The sequence below is a fragment of the Leucoraja erinacea genome, chromosome 1 (genome assembly GCF_028641065.1).
Source record: "Leucoraja erinacea ecotype New England chromosome 1, Leri_hhj_1, whole genome shotgun sequence".
In the NCBI taxonomy this organism is placed as follows: Eukaryota; Metazoa; Chordata; class Chondrichthyes; order Rajiformes; family Rajidae; genus Leucoraja; species Leucoraja erinaceus.
The window spans coordinates 4,710,259-4,727,272 of NC_073377.1; the positions used below are offsets into that span (position 1 = coordinate 4,710,259).

The 17,014-nt window shown below is 42.8% G+C and overlaps 1 protein-coding gene across 2 annotated transcripts in view; it reads left to right on the forward strand.

The window, feature by feature from the left end:
- The window catches only part of ctnna2 (catenin (cadherin-associated protein), alpha 2), a 1,403,856-nt gene that overhangs the window by 817,135 nt on the left and 569,707 nt on the right, over positions 1-17,014 (forward strand). The gene's annotated exons all lie outside the window — the stretch shown is intronic.

Genomic DNA, 17,014 nt, shown 5'->3' on the forward strand with positions numbered 1-17,014 from the left:
CGATTTATCTCCCTAAAAGTTTAAAAAAAAAACTTGACTGTGATTACAAATTTTATCTGGGATTATAAAACCCATAGAATTCACAAACAACATTTATGTAAACCTAAAGAAAACGGTGGATTAGCACTCACCAATTTTATTTTCTACTACTGGGCAACTAATATAAAACATTTTATCTACTGGATGGATGATACATGTCAACAAGTAAACTGGTTAAAAATGGAGAGGGAAGATTGTTCGCCTTTCTAATATAGGCGCGATTCTTCTTTCTCCAATACATCTGAATAAATCAACGTATGAGCAAAATCCGATAATTCATAGCACCCTACCAATTTGGAAACAGTTGAAATCAACTCTCAAATTGAGAGATTTCTCTCTCCATTTACCAATCGCCAACAATCCCTTGTTTAAACTATCTACCTTAGATAAGTCGTTTGCACAATGGAAAAACTCAGGAATCAAAACGCTGGGAGATCTTTACGAGAAGGGGATCTTCCTCTCGTATGAACAATTACAGGAGAAGTATCATTTGAAATCTAGTAATTTTTTTAGATATCTTCAAATCCGAGACTATGTGAAAACACACATACAAGACTGTCATTCTATGGGTCCAGATATATTAGATGAATGCATGAATAGAAAGGCGGATACAAGTAAAGCTAATATCCTGCATTTACAATACCCTTTTAACTGCACACATCCCATCTTCTGAAATGCTTAGGCGAGCATGGGAAGATGAATTGGGTTTACTAATCTCAAAGGATAGTTGGGAGGAAAGCCTTTTATACATACAGTACTGCTCTCTTAATGTTAGGCACACCCTGATACAATTTAAAATACTGCACAGACTCTATTACTCAATGTCCAAATTGAACAAGATCCTCCCAAATGTCTCTCCTATTTGTGATAAATGTCTCCTCCAAGAAGCGACTACAACCCATTATTTTGCTTCCTGCACAAAGTTACAAAACTTCTGGAGGGGAATATTTGATACATTTTCCAAAATACTTAAAATTAAATTGGACCCAGATATGAAACTGAGCATATTAGGTATGTCAGAGGCCTGCTCTAAGCTAACAATATTTCAAAGACGTTTCCTCAATTACAGCCTAATAATGGCGAAAAAATTACTATTTAAATTTTGGAAACCGACAACAGTCCCTGAAGATGTGGATTACAGATATGTCCAAGACACTACACTTGGAAAACATTAGGCTTGTCTTGGTGGAAAAACCAGATCAATTTCTTAAGACATGGATATCCTTTACTGAATGTTTACAACAACAGATTTGTCAGACACAAATTTAAATCTAAATCCGATGCTATGATGGGTGGAGGAGATAGGGGGAAGGTATATCTCCATCTTTTCTTTTCTTATTTCCTTTTCTTTCCACTTCACTGCTTTGGTAGCTTAGGGGCCTTTTTCTTCTTCTTTTCTACTTTATCTCTTTATTCTTTATATTCTTCTTTCCTTGTTTTCCTTTTTTTTTTTTTTTTTTTTTTTTAAATTTAGGTTATAAGGTTAAAAATGAAGCTGTACAATAATTGTGATGCAGATCGTTTTATCCTTGTACAATTGTTTCTAATAAAAATAAATTAAAACAAAAAGAAAAACAAAGATGTGCTGGTGTTGTTTCTAGGCCATTGCTTCGAAGTGGCAGCTGCAGAACAACTTGCTGGTGATATTTATTTTTATGAACAAAACTTTCAACCATCTCTGCTTCGGCACCCTCAATATTCCTTCGTTTTAGAATGTTAGTTATAGTTTTAGAGATGCAACGTGGAAACAGGCCCCCCCGAGTCTGCGCCAACCAGCGATCCCCGCACACTAACGTTATTCTACACACACTGGAGATGATTTACAATTCTACCAAGCCAATTAACCTACAAACCCATTCGTCTTGGGAGTGTGGGATGAAATTGGAGATTCCGGAGAAAACCCATGCAGGTCACGGGGAGAACGTACAAACTCGGTACAGACAAGCACCCATGTTCAGGATCGAACCCGGGTCTCTGGTGCTGTAAGGCAGCAACTGTGCCGCTGCACCACCTTGTCACCCATAGTTCCTTACTTAAAAAGAATAGTATTAAAAACAAAAGACAATAGACAATAGATGCAGGAGTTAGCCACTTGGCCCTTCGAGCTAGCACCACCATTCACTGTGATCATGGCTGATTATCCACACTCAGTACCCCGTTCCTGCCTTTTCCTCACAACCCCCCACTCCACTATCTTTAAGAGCTCCATCCAACTCTCTCTTGAAAGCATACAGAGAATTGACCTCCACTGCCTCTGAGGCAGAGAATTCCACGATTCACAACCCTCTGTGTGAAAAATAGTTTCCTCATCTCCGTTCTAAATTGCTTACCTCTTATTCTTAAACTGTGACCCGTGGTTCTGATCCAAGGGAACAAACTAAAAAGGACCTTGTTAACAGCTAGAAAATTCAGTTGCTCATTGTTTTGGTACTCAATCCCACCAGAAGGAGGGGAAGATGGGCGTATCGTGACATCAATTAAGTGCCAATGTCAACACGAAGCCAGCACTGACAAATTGCAGCTCAACATTGTATTAACCACACAGCGGAACATGTGATCAATGTCAATATGAAGCCAGCATTGACAAATTGCAGCTCCACAATGTATTAAACACGTAGCTGAACATATGCTCAGCATCACAAAAGACCCCCACCAGAGCTCTTTAAAAGGATCATCAATTTCCTGCAGCTTAGTTGCCGATTGACTTTGAGAAGTGCTGTTTCAATTTAGTGAGCTTCTGGAGTGCCGAGCCTTGTTTAATGTTGATAAAGCATGTAAGAAGTAGACCTTTCCTATCTGAGACTCAGAGAGAACTAATCCATGAGGCATTTGCATCACTGTAATTCCGAGTTAAACATACTGTATGATAGACACAAAATGCTGGAGTAACTCAGCGGGACAGTCAGCACCTCTGGACAGAAGGAACGGGTGACGTTTCCGATCAAGACCCTTCTTCAGACGCAAGGTCTGCCAGTCTCGCTGAGTTACTCCAGCATTTTGTGTCTATCTTTGGTGTAAACCAGCATCTGCAGTTCCTTCCTACACAAAACATACCGTATGCTTCAGCCAAAAAACCACAGAGATCTTTGAGGAATATGTTGCAGGTCATGGTTAAGATGGCTCTTCCATCGTGCAGGTCATAGATTACAAAGATTCATGTTATAGGAGCAGAATTTTCCCATTCATCCCATCAAGTCTACATTTCCATTCAATCATGGCTGATCTATCTTTCAATCCCAAGATAGACACAAAATGCTGGAGTAACTCAGCGGGACAGGGAGAAGGGTCTCGGCCCAAAACATCATCCATTCCTTCTCTCCAGAGATGCTGCCTGTCCCGCTGAGTTACTCCATCTTCGGTTTAAACCAGAATCTGCAGTTCCTTCCTACACTATCTTTCAATCCCATTCTCCTGCCTTCTCCCCATAAACCCTGACATCTACTGCGGAAAATTCCACTTTACTGCACACTTGCACAGAAGGGATGACAGATGCTTCCTATTGAATAAAAGCTGAATAGGTTCTATTGCCAGAGGGCAGAAGATAGAGTGAAGTAGATTCAGGGGCATTGTAGGCACTCCCATTGTTCTCATTGACAATGCAGACATGTCACATTTGTGGGTGCCACTATAATGCAGTGGGACAACTCAAGAAGAGAAACAATGGGACTCTAAAACTAATTATCATTATAAAAGAGAGATAATTAGATGTTTTAGCAGGCTTAAAGGTGAATAAATACCTAGGGCCTGATGAGATGTATCCTGGAGGCAAGATTTATTATCAGTCTTGATTAATTCCAAGGTACACAAAATTGCTGGAGAAACTCAGCGGGTGCAGCAGCATCTATGGAGCGAAGAAAATAGGTGACGTTTCGGGCCGAAACCCTGCTTCAGACAAGTAATTCCAATCTGTCCCAAACCAATATCCAAGTGGCTTATCCATATCTATTTAATTTAGTTAAGTTTAGAGATACAGCACGCAAACAGGCCCTTCGGCCCACCGAATTAGCACTGACCAGTGATCGCCGCACACTAACACTATCCCACACACACGAGGGACAATTTACAATTATACCAAGCCAATTAACCTATAAACCTGTACGTCTTTGGAGTGTGTGAAGAAACCGGAGATCCTGGAGAAAATCCATGCAGGTCACGGGGAGAATGTACAAACTTTGTGCAGACAGGCACCTCTAGTCAGGATCAAACCCGTTTCTCTGGTGCTGTATGGAAGGAACTCTACTGCTGCGCCTCCATGCCAACCTCCTATTCTTTCTATTCTTTCTCAAGTTGATCTAACGGTTTAATTAAGGATAAAGGGGAAATCTTTTAGGACTGAGCTGAGAAAAACATTTTTTATACAGAGAGTGGTGAATCTCTGGAATTCTCTGCCACAAAATTTAGTTGAGTCCAGTTCATTGGCTATATTTAAGAGGGAGTTAGATGTGGCCGTTGTGGCTAAAGGGATCAGGGGGTATGGAGAGAAAGCAGGTACGGGATACTGAGTTGGATGATCAGCCATGATCATATTGAATGGCGGTGCAGGCTCGAATGGCCGAATGACCTACTCCTGCACCTATTAACTATGTTTCTATGTTTCTAATTCCTTCGACGCAGGTAACAAGAGGAAGGAGTTTCTGCAATGCGAGTATAGAGAACTAAGTAAGCGGCTGAAAAGCAGGAACTCCAGGGTAGTTATCCCTGGTTTGCTTCCAGTACCTCATGCTAATGATGGTAGGAACAGAGAGATAGGGGAGCTGAATGCGTGACTGATGGGACAGGGGGCAAGGATTTAGTTTTCTCGACCATTGGGATCTCTTCTGGGTCAGGGGCGAACTGCACAAAAGGGACAGGTTGCACCTTAACAGGAGGGGGCCAACATTGTGGCAGGCAGGTTTGTTAGTGCTACACGGGTGAGTTTAAACCTAAGTAGTGCGTGGGTGGAGTTAACAACGTGGAAGTGTGTGCGTGGAGTTAATGGGAAAGAGAGTTCTCCTCATAAGCTCTGACACTCGTACTAATCAAGAATCTTTCTATTTTTGCATTAAATATATTCACTGACATGGCCTCCACAGCCTTCTATGGCAAATAATTCCACAGATTCACCACCCTCTGACTAAAGATATTCCTCCTCAACTCCTTCCTAAAAGAACCTCCTTTAATTCTGAGGCTATGACCTCTAGTCCCAGACTCTCCCACTAGTGGAAACATTCTTTCCACATCCACTCTATCCAAGCTATTCAACTATTCTGTATGTTTCAATGAGGTCCCCCCCTCATTCTTCTAAACTCCAACGAGTACAGGCCCAGTGCCGACAAATGCTCATCATAGGTTAACCTTCTAATTCCTGGGATCATTTTTGTAAACCTCCTCTGGACCCTCTCCAGAGCCAGTACATCCTTCCTCAGATATGGTGCACAAAATTGCTCAAAATATTCCAAACATGGCCTGACCAGCACCCTATTGAGCCTCAGTATTACATCCCTGTAATTATACACAAGTCCTCTCGAAATAAATATTAGCAATGCATTTGCTTTCTTTACTGCTGATTCGACTTGCAGATTAACTTTTGGGGAACGATTTGAGCACTCCCAAATCCATTTGCAGTGATTTCTGGATTATCTCCCTATTTAGAAAATAATCTATGCCTTTATTCCTACTACCAAAATGCATGACTCCACACTTTGCTCCTCTATATTCCATCTGCCACTTCTCTGCCCACTCTATCCAAGTTCTTCTGCAGAGTCCCTGCTTTCTCTACATTACCTGCCTCTCCACCTATTTTCATATCTTCTGCAAGCTTGGCCACAAAGCCTTCAATCCCTTCATCCAAATCATTAATATACAACGTGAAGAGCAGCGGCCCCAGCATCGACCCCTGCGGATTGGAGACCCGCCTTTGATATTGTCTTCCAATATCCTTTATGGAAACAGGGTTGGTTTCCCATGAAGGAGAGGAAGCTGTGGGAGACCCAACTGACCGTATGAAGGCACAGATGATGTAGATCATGAGATGCATTTCCTCTTAGGTGGAGTCTTGTAAATTTATGTTGTCAAACTGGAAAGGGTACAGAGAAGATTTACGAGGTTGTTGCCAGGACCAGTTATCTGAGGGTCTGAGTTATCGGACGAGGTTGAGTAGGCTGGAACTCTATCCTTGGATGAGGGGTGATCTTATAGAGGTGTATAGAGAGGAATAGATCAGGGAGATGCACAGAGTTTCTTGCCCAGAGTAGGTGAATCAAGGACCAGAGGACATTGGTTTAAGGTGAAGGGGAAAAGATTGAAAAGGAATCTGAGGGCTGACTTTTTCTTCTTTCTGGTGCTCCAATTTCCTCCCATATCACGAAGAGTTCATAAGTTCATGAGTGATAGGAGCAGAATTAGGCCATTTGGCCCATCGTCTACTCAACCATTCAATCATGGCTGATCTATCTCTCCCCCTCAACCCCATTCTTCTGCCTTCCCTCCAATGAATGGGTTTATAAGTCAATTAGCCTCTTTAAATGATTACCCGCATGTAGGAGCAGATGAGAAAGTGGGATAACAAATAAATGGTGTGATCGCTCGTTGCTGTGGACTCAGTGGGCTGAAGGGCCTGTTTCAATTCTGTCTCTCTAAATTAAACTTCCAGAGTTACAGGACACATGCAAACTCACCATTTGCAGATCCTGCTTCTAAATGGAGTTCTGCTGCACACAAAATGACAGCTGGTTCCCGTGTGCGTCGTAATCAGCATTTGTGGCCTAGAAAATTCAATCATGTAATTCTCCAGTTTATTTTTCCACCACTATGGAGATGAAAATTGATTTTTGTATGGACTGGAAGATAATTATTGTGTTTTTGGAATTATTTTGCATCACATGAGAAATCAGTTTCAGCAGTCGCTTGCCTGAATCTTCTAGTTTCTGCATAAGATCTATGTACCTGTCCAAATGTCTTTAAAATTGTGTTATTGTTCCTGCCTCAGCCATTTCTATGGTGTCTCGTTCCAGAAATCAAGCGCCATCTGTATGAAAATATTGCTGCTCATTACTCGATTAGATCTTCCTCCTCTCACATTAAGCCTATGGCCTTTAGCTCTCAGTTCCCTAAACGTGGGAAAAAGTCTGTGCATATTCACCCTATCTATGCCCTTCATGATTTGATACAACTCTATAAAACCACTCCGCAATCTCCGAAGCTCTTATATTTAAAAATATATCCCTTTATATCTAAGGCCATTTAGGACTGAGATGAAAAAAATATTTTTCAGAGAGTTGTGAATTTGTGGAATTCTCTGCCACAGAAGGCAGTGGAGGCAAATTCACTGGATGTATTCAAGGGAGAGTTGGATATAGTTCTTAGGGCTAATGGAATCCAGCGACATGGGGAGAAAGCAGGAACGGGGTACTAATTGTGGATCTTCTTCTTCTTGCGTATGGCGTGCACAGCCTAAAGTTGTAGGACAACTTGTTCTATTTGACTAATTGTGGATGATCAGCCATGATCATATTGAACGGGAGTGCTGGCTCAAAAGGCCGAATGACCTACTCCTGCACCTATTTTCAATGTTTCTATGTTTACCTGAAAATAGCATTCCAGAATCAACTTCTATAGGTTCCTTGAAAGTACCATCAAAATGTATGACTTTCATTTTTGGACCCATCCTACACTTTTCCATAATTATTTAAAAACTAATAGAATTATGATGTCTGCTCCCAAAGTACTCCCCCATTAACACTTCACTCATCTGCCCTGCATTGTTTACCCTAGAGGAGAGGTCAGGTTTTGCCTCTTATGTAGTAGGTTCATCTACATATTAACCAAAAGTTTTTTTCTGAACAATCTCCACCGATCCAAAACATTACCATTACGGCTGCCCCTGTACAACTTTGATGTTCTCCCCAATTTAAAACACAATTCACCCTCATCTTTTATCCCCACCTCTATCAATACTGTCGCATTTGCACCGTGGAACATTGTGCTGCCAGACCTGTCCCTCTCTCAGCCACATTTCTGTGGCATCAGAGCCGCACTGACACAGATCTGGCTGCTTCTGTTGCTCTCCTCTGAAAGGCCATTACAGTCCCCCACAACAGTATCCAATACATTACATTTGTTAGAAAGGGGAATTACCTCAGGGGAATCCTGCACCCTCTACCTACCCCCTCTGCATTTCCTGGTGGTTACCCAACTACCTGGTACCTGCACCTTAGATGTGACCACCTCACTGAAACTTCAGAGTTAAAAGTGATACAGCATGGAAACAGACCATTTGGCCCAATCTACTCACACTGGCCAAATGTCCCAACTACACTATCCGCACCTTCCCGCATTTGTCCCATTACCCTCCAAACCTTTCCTATCCATGTAATCAGTCTAAATGTTTCTTAAGCATTGCCTCAACTACCGCCTCTGGCAGCTCATTCCATCCACCTACCACCCTTTGTGTGAAAAAGTTACCCCTCAGATTCCTGTTCAATCTTTACTCCTTCATTTTCAACCTGCATCCTCCGGTCCTCGATTCACCTACTCTAGGCAAGAATGCTCTGGCATCACTGTTGCTCCTGAGTGAGTCCAACGGCTGGTGTGGACGCTCCATGCAGTCTGTCAGGAGTCAGGCGCATTTCCCATAGGAGTTGTTACTGGGGGCACTGGAATTTTCCCTGATGTCCGTCATGCTGCACAGTGGCTCAGCGGGAAAGCCTTACAGCGCCAGGGACCTGGGTTCAACCCCGACCACGGGTGCTTGTCTGTACGGTGACCGTGTGGGTTTGATACGAGATCTTTGGACACTCTTAAGACGTACAGATTTGGAGGTTAATTAGCTTGGTATAAATGTAAAAAATTTGTCCCTAGTATGTGTGTAGGATAGTGTTAATGTGCAGGGTCTGCACATTAATTGGCACGAGATTGGCACGATCTCGGTGGGCTGAAGGCCCTGTTTCCGCGCTGTATCTCTAATCTAAACTAAACCACTGCAGAGGGAGCAAACAACTTCCACTTTAGAAAGTGAATGCTTTATGTGTGTAGCCTTCAGACATACTTGAATATTAGTGGGATTAAAATATTCTCTTTAAACAGTCGTGATCTATTATTGTAAGACTTGATATTTCCTTGCTTGAAGTGGATGTATTATGTAAATTCCACATGCACACCTTTTGACTTTATTGCAATCCTGGTAACAAATGCTAAGAGTTATTTGCCTTTTCATAGATTTTATTGAGAAAATATTATCTCGCTCTGTCCTGGATAAGGATAAGGTCAAAATCTATAACCTTATGCAAGTGGCATTATGGAAACATAATGTAAGCAAATCCATTTCAGTATACTTCATTTTATCTTGCAACCACCCTTAACACTTGGTGTTGATAATCAAATATATGTCTCCTAACTCTACCTTCAAAGTAACTTCAGTTAATAGAATGGTAAATACTGAGGGAAGCAACCCATTCATCCGCAAAATACGCTGCCGAGAGAATAGTGGCATTTAAGAATCTTCTAGATAGACAAACGGATAGTCATATCACTCTATGCAGGGAATAGAGGGATATGGATTATGTGCAGGTAGATGAGAGATGTTCTTGGTATCATGTCCGGCACAGACATTCTGTGTCGAAGGGCCTGTTTTTGTGCTGTACTGTTCCATGTTCTAAAAAATGATGCTGGTGTTTATATTCACATGCAAGTGATCTCACCTCAACCTCTAAGCACACACCTTTGTTCCCTTTCCTGTTGTATAAGAGCAGAACGATAAGGGGCAGGAATAGGTCACCTGCCATAGAGTCATGGAGTCATGGAATCAATCAGCTTGGAAACAGGCCCTTCAGCCCAACTTGCCTATTATGGCCAACATGACTCATGTACACTAGTCCCACCTGCCTGCATTTCCCCTTCTCCCTCTAAACCTGTCCTGTCCATGTACCTGTCTAAATGTTTCTTAAACATTGGAATAGTACCTGCCTCAACTACTTCCTCTGGCAGCTTGTTCAAGACACCCACTACCCTTTGTATGAAAAAGTTACTCCTCGGCTTTCTATTAAATGTTCACCTTAACCCTTTGTCTTCTGGTTCTTGATTCTGCACAAGATACTCTGTGTGTTTACCTTTTAAAGCCTGTTTCTCCATTCATTCCTTAAACAGGAGAAATAGCCTCCGTGCATGCAATCTGTCAAGCACTTTAAAATTGTTGTAGTTTTAATGAGCTTACTATCTCAGTCCACTGCCGTCTAATCCACAGCTAGTCCTCATTTAGCATCCCACCATATCAAGAACAGGTCTGGTTAAAACACATACATTGTGGGCCGAAGGGCCTGTTCCTGTGTTGTACTGTTCTATGTGCGGGAAGGAACTGCAGATGCTGGTTTACACTGAAGATAGACACAAAATGCTGGAGTAACTCAGTGGTGACAGGCAGCACCCCCGAGGAAAAGAAATAGGTGACATTTTGGATCGAGATATGAGGCTCGCACCAGGGTCACTTCCATACCCCGCAACACTGCTCTCTCTCCCCATCCCCCCACTCGCAACAAGGGCCGAGTCCCCCTAGTCCTCACCTTTCACCCCACCAGCCGTCACATACAAAAAGTAATCCTCCGTCAGTTTCACCACCTCCAACGTGACCCCACCACTCGCCACATCTTCCCATCTCCCCCCATATCTGCCTTCCGCAATGACCGCTCCCTCCATAACTCCCTTGTCAATTCTTCCCTTCCCTCTCGCACCACCCCCTCCCCGGGCACTTTCCCTTGCAACCGCAAGAGATGCAACACTTGTCCCTTTACCTCACCCCTCGACTCCATTCAAGGACCCAAGCAATCGTTCCAGGTGCGACAGAGGTTTACCTGCATCTCTTCCAACCTCATCTATTGCGTCCGCTGCTCTAGATGTCAGCAGATCTATATCGGTGAGACCAAGCGGAGGTTGGGCGATCGTTTCGCCGAACTCGTCCGCTCGGTCCGCAATAACCAAGCTGACCTCCCGGTGGCTCAGCACTTCAACTCCCCCTCCCACTCCGTCTCCGACCTCTCTGTCCTGGGTCTCCTCCATGGCCACAGCGAGCAGCACCGGAAATTGGAGGAACAGCACCTCATATTCCGTTTGGGGAGTCTGCATCCCGGGGGCATGAACATCGAATTCTCCCAATTTTGTTAGTCCTTGCTGTCTCCTCCCCTTCCTCAGTCCCCCTGCTGTCTCCTCCCATCCCCCAGCCTTCGGGCTCCTCCTCCTTTTTCCTTTCTTGTCCCCACCCACCCCCGCCCCCGATCAGTCTGAAGAAGGGTTTCGGCCCAAAACGTTGCCTATTTCCTTCGCTCCATAGATGCTGCTGCAACCGCTGAGTTTCTCCAGCTTTTTTGTGTAACCTTTTGGATCGAGACCCTTCTTCAGACTGAGAGTCAGGGGAGAAGGAAACTAGAGATATGAAGATAGAAGATATGAAGAGGTAAAAAGAACAAAATTAATGAAAGGTATGCAAAAGGTGCCACGGTGGCAGAGCGATAGAGCTACTGCTTCCAGCGCCAAAGACCCGGGTTTGATTCTGACTTTGGGTGCTGGTCTGTACGGAGTTTTACATTATCCCCGTTATCAGCGTGGGTTTTCTCCGAGATCAACAGTTTTCTCCCACTCTCCAAAGACTTACAGGTTGGAGATGAATTGGCATGGTTTACATGTAAATTGTCCCTAGTGTGTGTAGGATAGTGTAAGTGCGCTGAGATCAATTGGCAGTGTGGACTCAGTGGGATGAAGTGCCTGTTTCTGCACTGTATTTCTAAACTAAACTAAACTAAAAAGGACAAAGCAAAGCCAGCAATGAAAATCAATCGGGCCTGTACTCGATGGAGTTCACAATAATGAGGGGAGACCTCATTGAAACATACAGATTAGTGAAATGCTTGGATAGTGTGGGTGTGAAAAGGATGTTTCCACTAGTGGGAGAGTCTAGGACTAGAGGTCATAGCCTCAGAATTAAAGGATGTTCTTTAAGGAAGGAGATAATGAGAAATGTATTTAATCAGAGGGAGGTGAATCTGTGAAATTCTTTACCACAGAAGGTTGCGGAGGCCAAATCAGTGGATATGTTTAAGGCAGAGATAGATAGATTCTTGATTAGTACAGGTGTTAGAGGTTATGGGGAGAAGGCAGGAGAATGCGGTTAGGAGGGAGAGATAGATCAGCCATGATTGAATGGCGGAGTAGGCTTGATGGGCCAAATGGCCTAAATCTACCCCTTTCACTTATGACCTTATGATCTTATGAAAGGTGGAACCCACAATGGTCCACTGTTGGCCATGGAGAAGGTGATAACAAGTGAAGCTAACGAGTGAATCACTGAAGCTAAGCCAGATGACAGTGGAACTATTGGAACAACTAGGGTGGGGGAGTTCTATGTTCTAGTTCACCCTAACTAACCATTGACTATTGCAGAGTCCAAATATAACAAATGTCCTCCCATTTATTTTAATGCCATAAGCTTGGATATTTATTAACTGCACTCTTCTTCAAGTCATTAATATAAAGACTAAGCAACTGAGTAGTAAGTACTGATCTTTGACGAGTGCCTTTAGATACATCCATCCACCTTGAAATGTACCAATTTATTCTGACTCTGGTGTTTGTTTGATAACTAGTCTTCAATCCATGCTAACACTTCCCCTAATGCTGTGAACATCTACCTGATGCACCAGACTTATATTTGGTACCTTATCAGATGCATTTTGAAAATCCAATCCTCCACATTTGCAGGTTCCTTTCTATTGTGTCTGCTTATTATATTAAAAAAGAACCCTATGAACTCTGACAAACATGTTCTACTTTTCATAAAACCAGGTTGATTTGATTGATTGCAAGATGCTTTTCTAAAATACCCGCTTTGCATAACTTCCTTTATTTTAGATTGTAGAATGTTTAGTTTGGTTTATTTTAATTTAATTTATTGTCTACTGTTCCAAGGTACAGTGAAAAGCTTTTGTTTTGTGCTAACCAGTTAGCAGAAAGACAATACATGATTACAAGTGAGCCATCCACATTGTACAGATACATGATGAAGGGAATAACATGAATAATGTTTAACGCAAGATAAAGTCCAATAAAGTCAGCTCAAAGATAGTCCAACGGTCTCCAAAGAGGTAGATAGTATCTCATGTCTGCCCTTTTGGGTGTAGGATGATTCAGTTGCCTGATAATAGCTGGGAAGAATCTGTCCCTGAATCTACAGTTGTGCATGTTCACACTTCTTTCACCTTTCTGCACCTCTTGCAGGATGGGAGATGGGAGAAGAGGGTAATGGCTGGGGTGTGACTCATCCTTGATAATACTGGTGGCCTTGCCGAGGCAGTGTGAGGTGTAAAAGGAGTCCGTGGAAGGGAAGTTAGTTTATGTGATGGTCTGGGCTTCGTCCACAATTCTCTGCAATTTCTTGTGGCCTTGGATAGAGCTGCTCCCAAACCATGTGCTGATGCATTCCAATAACATGCTTTCTATGGCACATCTTTAGAGGTTGTTGAGAATTGTTGGGGACCACAACAGATATTGACCCATCTATGCTATAAGTTTCACCTGTTTGTCTCCCTTCCTTATTGAACAAGTGGAATCACATAACACCTTTCTAACCTATTGGTACCTTTCTGGGAACTCCGTGACTTTAAAATCATCAAATAATTGCTCCACCATCTCCACAGCCTTTCCTTTGATCCCTTGCACACAGGCCATTGGGCCCTGAATACCTGTCTGCTCTTAGTCCAGTTCACTCCCCCCCCTTGTATTAGAGATTGCTACAAATTCTTCCATGTCATTCAAAACAAATCTATCTGTTATTTATGGGAGATTTGCAAAACCGTGAACACTACACATGTAGAGCTGCGGAAAATAAGCATCTCATTGTTCTGGTCCCAACGCATATGGCAATTAAACACTCTTGACTCTTGATCTAATGTATTGGTTTAACTTATCTGCCATTTCATTGTTTCACATTATTTATTCCACAGTTTCACTCTCCCGGGTCCCTACACTTAATCTAGCTGTAGAAGCTCTTGCAGTTTGTTTAGTTATTGCTTGCCAATCTTCTCTCATAATCAATTTTCTCCTTGCTTATTAGCTTTTCAGTCTCTTGCTGCTGTTTCCTGAAAAATTCCCAGTAGTCTGGTCTATCATTGACCTCTTGCCACTTTGTAGGCTCTACCTTTTTTAAATTTACTGTTTTTCTTAACTTCCTTCGTTAATCACAGATCATTCAACGTTCTCATGGAATTCCTCTTTCTAACTGGCTTACACGGTGCAGAACATAGTGTTACAGTTCCAGTTACAGAAAAAGTGCAGTTATTATAAAAATGCAAGTGCCACAATGACGTAGGTTAGGAGACCGGGAGAACACCGTCAGCTTATGAGTCTGTTCAGTAGTCTGATTACAGCGGGGAAGAAGCTATGAAGTAGCTGCTTAAATATCACTAGGTACACAAAATTGCTGGAGAAACTCAGCGGGTGCAGCAGCATCTATGGAGTGAAGGAAATAGGCGACGTTTCGGGCCGAGACCCTTCTTCTGAAGAAGGGTTTCGGCCCGAAACGTCACCTATTTCCTTCGCTCCATAGATGCTGCTGCACCCGCTGAGTTTCTCCAGTAATTTTGTGTACCTTCGATCTTCCAGCATCTGCAGTTCCTTCTTGGACACTTAAATATCACTGTCTGCTCTTCACTAGAATTTAGAAGATTGAGGGGGGATCTTATAGAAACTTACAAATTTCTTAAGGGGTTGGACAGGCTAGATGCAGGAAGATTGCTCCCGGTGTTGGGGAAGTCCAGAACAAGGGTGTCACAGTTTAAGGATAAGGGAGAAATCCTTTAGGACCGAGATGAGGAAAACATTTTTCACACAGAGAGTGGTGAATCTCTGGAATTCTCTGTCACAGAATGTAGTTGAGGCCAGTTCATTGGCTATATTTAAGAGGGAGTTAGATGTGGCCCTTGTGGCTAAAGATATGAGGGGGTATGGAGAGAGAGGTACAGGATACTGAGTTGGATGATCAGCCATGATCATATTAACAACCATATAACAACCATATAACAATTACAGCACGGAAACAGGCCATCTCGGCCCTACAAGTCCGTGCCGAACAACTTTTTTCCCCTTAGTCCCACCTGCCTGCACTCATACCATAACCCTCCATTCCCTTCTCATCCATATGCCTATCCAATTTATTTTTAAATTATACCAATGAACCTGCCTCCACCACTTCCACTGGAAGCTCATTCCACACCGCTACCACTCTCTGAGTAAAGAAGTTCCCCCTCATATTACCCCTAAACTTCTGTCCCTTAATTCTGAGGCCATGTCCTCTCGTTTGAATCTTCCCTATTCTCAAAGGGAAAAGCTTGTCCATATTAACTCTGTCTATCCCTCTCATCATTTTAAAGACCTCTATCAAGTCCCCCCTTAACCTTCTGCGCTCCAGATCTCTGTAACTTAGTTGTTGAATGGCGGTGCAGGCTCGAAGGGCTGAATGACCTACTCCTGCATCTATTTTCTATGTTTCTATGTTTCTATGTTTCCACTCTACCAAAGCTAACCCATAACTTAGGCAAGAAGCATTTCGCTACACCTAGGTGTATGTGACCAATAAAAAAAAATAACCTTTGAACATATATCCCAGTGCACAATTGGAAATGCTGTTTTCATGTTTTTTGTAATTCAAGTTCAAGGCTTGTTTTGAACAGGTGTGTTTAGCATCAAACTTCATCTGGAATCATTACCATGTTGTGGTCATGACTATAAGTCAAAGAGTGATACAGTGTGGAATCAGGCACTTTGGCCCAACTTGCCCACACCAGCCAACATGTCCCAGTTACACTAGTCCCACCTGCCTGCATTTGGCCATATCCCTCCAAGACTGTCCTATCCATGTATCTGTCTAACTGCTTCACCTGTCTGTAACCTCGTTATCACTTATCATACCGCCAACAGTGGACCATTGTGGGCTTAACCTTTCCTTGATCATTGTTGCTTCTTGCATATCTTGCACTAATTCGCTCTCTATATCACCATCTTTATATTTCGCTTCCCTTTCACCTAACTCTCAGTTTGAAGAAGGGTCTCGACCCGAAATCTAACCTATTCCTTTTCTCCAGAGATGCTGCCAGACCCGCTGAGTTACTCCAGCTTTTTGTGTCTTACTTCAGTTTAAACCAGCATCTGCAGTTCCTTCCTACACTTTAAATTCGTCCATGATACTTTCAGATGCCTTTGACTGTTCCCCAATTAAAATTTGTCCAAGCAAGAAGCACCATCATGGGGGCCCATAGACAACTCCCATCCAAGTCAGACACACAATGCTGGAGTAACTCAGTGGGACAGGCAGCATTTGTGGGAAAGATCTGCAGATGCTGGTTTAGATCGAAGGAAGACACAAAATGCTGGAGCAACTCAACGGGACAGGCAGCATCTCTGGAGAGAAGGAATGGGTGATGTTTTGGATCGAGACCCATCTCCTCCAGTCCAATATATATTTTTCCCCTAGCCCTTCACAGCACCAATGTCATTACTCCCCACTGTGTCAATATCTTCCTCGATATTAATATCTACCAAACCAAAATTTTCCATTTTCTTTATGGTCTATTCTTTTAAAACACTGGATATCCTGAAATATTGACATCCCAGTGCTTGAAACCTCTTCAGTACGATCACGATCATCATTGCTATACAGAAACAAGAGACTGCAGATACTAGAATTTGGAACAAATAACGATTTTCTGGAAGAAATCAGTAGTTCAAGCAACATCCATGGAAGTAGAAAGATAATTGAGATTTTGGGCTGAGACCCTGCATCGAGGACCATTGAGTAGCTCCACCAGTTGCACAAGTGTTGGAGCAACTCAACAGGTCAAACACCATCTGTGGAAGGAATGGCTGTATGGTATTTTGGGTCAGTTCCCTTCTTTGGACTCTAACCGGCAACATATTGGTCTGGACTCTTCTTCAAATAACTATCTCCACAGTTGAGTGG